The sequence below is a fragment of the Acyrthosiphon pisum genome, chromosome A1 (assembly GCF_005508785.2).
Source record: "Acyrthosiphon pisum isolate AL4f chromosome A1, pea_aphid_22Mar2018_4r6ur, whole genome shotgun sequence".
NCBI classification, from domain to species: Eukaryota; Metazoa; Arthropoda; class Insecta; order Hemiptera; family Aphididae; genus Acyrthosiphon; species Acyrthosiphon pisum.
The window spans coordinates 137,287,544-137,293,417 of record NC_042494.1 but is presented as its reverse complement, the minus strand read 5'-3'; positions in this window follow the sequence as shown (position 1 = coordinate 137,293,417).

Genomic DNA, 5,874 nt, shown 5'->3' with positions numbered 1-5,874 from the left:
ATTAAATATTTAGTGATATTTTATCTTTATCTTTATAGTGGTATTGGTCTCATAAACTAGTACTTCCGCAATCTCACGGTTCCATAAATATAAAATTTTATGTTTTGTATATTTTAATGACTATGTAAAGTGAGAAATCTACGACCTACTCACTAGTACTCGGATGGATGACCACCGACCACCCGGGTTCGTAGTGCACAAAAACCTTTCCACATATACACGTCTTGTTCCTAACCGACCGTACCAACCATCCCAATTCTACTGTACGAACCGTAGAACACCCAATGGCCTATGTTGTCGTGTTAGTTAATCAAAAAAAAAAAAAAAAATATAGTACAAGAAAATTAATGATTTTTATAATTTTTTTTTTTTTTAAACAACAGTTTTATAAATAATAAAATACAATTCAAGATTATTTAAATCTTATTTTCCAAATAAAATAGTGAAAATACCATACAACTTCCAATCGACATTGAAGCTTCAATGTTGGTGGTTCGCTTTCTAGTACTAGGTGCATAGAAATCTGTGTTGTATTATAATACCTAACCGGCAACGCACCTACAGGCATACATCAGTTAGTAGGTAGGTACTGAGTAGCATATGTTCAAACCGGTGTACTGATTAGAATATATTATAATAGTTTATGAATACGACAAATCGAGTTTAAAATGGAAATCAACGTCAAAACGTCAATCAAACATAGATTAAGAATTTATTGTTTTTGTGAAATATACAATTGGGATAATGGTCATTAATCTCAACCATAATATAAGAATACACAATAATATAATATATCATAAATATTTTAAGTTTTTTAAACATGCAGATAATAATACATATCAGAAGTTACTATTTGTTTATTAATTATTAACTATTTATAATATTACCAGTACAATACTCTAAAAATAAAATAAAACAGTACATTTTTATTAGATCATCTTATATGTTTACTACAAATTACGGTATAATAATTTTCTTCTAAAATCAAAATAATCTATTTAAAAAAATTAATATTTGTGTACTTGTAACATTTTTACTGCGTAGGTACATCAAAATCTAATAAAATGTAGAGCCCCTACCTATATTGTTTTTTGTATTTGAAATGTCTATATTATTTAAATTATTTTATGTGAGATGAATTTTGATTAAAGCAAAAAAAAAAAAAAAATGGTTTGAATTAATTAAGTGTTGTTCACAATTTTTATAAACACAAAATACAAACAAAATTATAAAATTTAAACTATAGTATTTGGACAAGACAATCAACTAATCTACTTAATCTAAGTATCTATCAAAATATAAATAATCCATTTTATGAATCATAACGGCAACGTTGTACCTATGCAAAACGGCCCCATATGGGCTATAAATCTTATACTTATAAACTTTTACTTTACTATTATTAACTAATTTAAATTATACTCATCTCAAATTAATAATTTAACAAATATATTTTTTTATATCGAATAGTAATTAAATGTCATAATTAGAGACTTGAACATTTTTTTTTTTTCATTGTAAAATTTCTGAAAATTTTCAACTTTCTTTGAAAACTTGAAAATTTTGAAATGTTGTTTTTTTTGTACTTTTCTTAAATTAATTAAATTTTAAGTTTAAATATATTTAAATACTATATAAAATTATTGTTTCATTTTTATTAACATTGTAACAAGTATAACGTCAGAGTCAAACAAAACACTTATAATAAAAAAAAATATAATTTGGGTAAAATTGAGGAAGTGATTTAAACAATAAATTACCAACGTTAAAAATTGAAAAATCAATAATTATAACAAAATGATTATACACTCATAATTTATACTGAAGTAAAAATACAACAATTTAAATAAAAGATAAAAATGCAAATTTATTACCGAGTTAAATAATAAATTAAATTAGATATATTTAATGATTTGTATTTTGAATTTACTATATTATGTTCATTAGAATAATACCAAAATTATAATAAAATGGGTAAATGATAATAAAAGTACATATTTAAAAATATAATTATGAAGGTTAAATATACTACAACTATATAATATCAAAAGATTTATTTGATGAGAAATTCATATGATAAATTATAAAATTTTCAAAATTTTCAAAATTTTCAAAATTTTTAAGAATTTTCATGAAAATTTACATCACTAGTCTTAATACGCGAAGACGAATACATGACCTTCATATATATTATAACTTATAAGTTACATAACATTATTAAAGCATAACAGTTGTCAATTAATTGTAATTTAAAAATATTAATTTTATTAAAAACATTTATTATCGCAACTCGCATAATATATAATTTACAACTTAATAAAATATATTAATATACACAAAATTATGTTATCAAGAAAATGTTTGTGTTTTTCTATTGGATTATTTTTATTTTATACTAATATAGTAATATTTACGTATAAACGAAAATTTTCATATTGTTTTTAACTTGATAGATTTTTTTAAAATCGACTGAGAAAAGCTAAGTTATTTCAATTGTAAATTAAACTAGTTAAGTTCATAAGTTGATTAGAAAATAAACTAACTAGTTAAGTTAAAAAGTCAAAAAAAATTTAATTTTTAACTTAACTTTAATTTTTTAACTAGTTAATGCCCACTTTTGGATCTCCACTACGGAGTAGATAACCGTGCTCATAAAAAATTTGTATACACATAAAAATCCGCAACTTCATGATAATAATTAGTTTCATTTTTTTAATTGATTCTAAATGAATTTGCAAATCACCGATGGTAAATATCAATATAATACAAATGTATAATGCAACTGTAAATAATGCATATCAATAAATTTACACATACCTATCTTCTTTGCATCCTTAATTGCAGTAGCTGGCCTAACCCAAATTACAATTCCTAGAATTATTGTAAACGTAATAAAAATATTCTTAATAAAAATCATTTTGATTTAATACGAGAGAATAATACAAAGTAACATGAACGTTGAACAATAAATAAAATAAAATAATATTTCCCGATCTCTTTTATAAGCGATCTAATTATAATGCCATACATAGCCTATTCCTATTCAAGACCCCTTCAGCACAAAATAAATAATGTTCAGAATAAGTTGTTTACTTATTTGGTGTACAAGACAATACTAATATTTTCCATATGTTGGTGAACGTCATATTTATTATTTTTTTAATAGCACACAGGTTTTCAGTTATTATTATTACTCAGAAGTTGCTATGGATTCCGTCATGCTAATTCTATGATCACTAATACATTAGTATTCTATTATTTTCTAGTCTAAATCGTTGCATCAGGTGGAAAAGTCGATGATATTAACTGATCTTTGTTAGGCTTTCAATAAGGTAGACCATTGTCTTCTTCTAGCAAAATTAAATAAAATAGGTACAAGGGATCTATTATTATCATAATTTTTTTTTTATTATTTAGACAGTCGGTCTCAACTAGTGAAGATCAATAACTCAGTTTCTAACACAATAAAGATCCTACCAGGTATTCGAAAAGGTGGTAATTTATCCCCACTGCTTTTCATTTTATTTTAAATTACCTAAATAAATATTTTAAAACTTGTAAGTTTTCACTATTTGCTGATAATAATATGTAAATATTCATGCCAATCCATTCGTCCAATGATTCGAATTCCCTGCAACATGATTTGGATCAATTTTCCATTTGGTGCTCGTTAATTCATATGTCTTTAAATATCATTAAATGTGTTTGCATTTCCTTTAAAATTGTCTTTAAAATCTGTTATTTAAGTTTGAGATCTAGGTATTAACTAGTTGGCGGATTTATCTTTTAATGTTAAATTCAATTTATGGTAAAAGTCTACTTGTTTTCGTGTTTTAGGGTTCATTAAACGGGCCTGCTATGAGTTTAATGATACTTTATATGTAAAGATATTGTACTGTTCACTAGTAAGATTATTACACAAATATGGTACGGTTTTGTGTAATCCTAATCAATCTGGTTTAATTATTAAGTTAGAAAAAATTCAAAAAAATGTTTGTGTTTTTATGCTTATAAAAATAAATAACTGTTTCATAGAAAGGATGATATTGTGAACTTTGCGTTCTTAAAGTCGCTAAAATCTAGACGGGCAATGCTAGATGTCTCTTTTATTTATAAAATTTTGAGTGGCGGGTGATCGACAGTTCTGAGTTATTACAAAAAATTGGTCTTATGGGGCCTACACGCAAACTGTTTTTTTTCTCAAAAACATGCCTTACATGAAAAACTCTCACGCCTTGTAGATTGATCCAATTTCCGTAATTTGTTTTTGTTAGATAGAGGAAGACTTATTGCAGAGAACTTTGGACTTGGATTTTCAAAATTATTTTTCTAAATCTTATATTACAAGTTTGAATTTAATATAATTTTACAACTTTTTAACTTTTATTTTTAGCAACGTAATCATAAATCGAAGTCCAATACGCCCTGTAAAAAATAATCCTCTATCTAACAAAAAAAAATTACGTAAATCTGAGCAATCTACGAGGTGTGAGAGTTTTTCCTGTAAAGTGTGTTTCGATAGATATAATACAACCTATCAACCCCCCCCCCCCCCTAAATAGGTATCTAGTAGTAGATTAGTGGAAAAGTATTATAATTGTTGTGGCAACTAAAATATAAAATTTAATTTTAAATTTTTTTAGAATTTTGGAACATTTGAAAAATTGCAACCAAGGCCCTAAAAGTTCTCTTTTAACTCTAGATTTAACCCACCTTTTGCAATATCTCATTCAAAAACAACTACTTCACAAATAGTATGGTATGTCACCTACCAACAACTTGTCATACAATTTCTAATTTAGATTTTTTTTTCAATTCCTGCTCTAAGCTAAAAAGTTGTATTTTTAATTTTAATTTTAATATTTAATTAATTGTTCTCAGTTATTTCAACTATTGTCTTCGTGTGTTAATTTAACGATAATTTCAGTCTTTCAATACTGTACTCTTACCCTTTAGGGTGTTAAATATATTTATTTATTATTATTTATATTTATATAATAATAATTATTATTATTTTATTTTAACGGGTAAGAAACCTATTTTATAACCTATAATTTATGTTATCTATCAGTTATTATAACTTATAATATAAGGAACATGATAAAACTAGAAGACACATATTATGGCGTACGTAAACAAAGACGTACACACCCGTATGTTTTGTTGTCTTCGTCTTACAAACGCATAACATACCAAATTTACGCTCAGTTTTATGCCGTTAGCTGAAGCCTTAAAAATTAGAGTGAATCGACCCATTATAAAACTTGATGGTAAGAACATCTGTGTTTTTAAGGAGGTTTTTTTACGATAGTTAAATTGAAAATGCTCATAACTCACTTTAAAACTGAATAATCGTAAAAAAACTTCAAACAAAACACAGATAATGTTTTTACCATCAAGTTTCATAATAGGTCGATTAATTCTAGTTTTTAATCAAACGGCATAAAACTTGAATTTCTGAGTGTAAATTTGGTATGTTACGTGTTTATATGACGGATACAACACAAGCAGGTGTGGCGTCCTCTTAACACTTGTATATATAACTCACAATACACAGCTGAAACAATTAAACAGAAATAAAAACAATACAAATATAAACATGAAGATGTGTTGTATATGTGTGTGAACCGGTCGGTGGCGGCGGGATATATATTATGGTGCCTTGGCAGCGACAACAGGTTTTGAAATTGACTTTGCGATATACCGGGTTTTATAGTTGGTTTTGAAATAAACATCGTTAGATGGGTGATTCTGAAACCAAACAAAATGTTCCAAGGTCAGTTTAGGCCATATTTTTACGGGACTTGTGATACAGTGTGACCTTTAGAAAACACAAAAAAACAGTTTTCAAAAAAATTGGTTTTGGCTGATTTT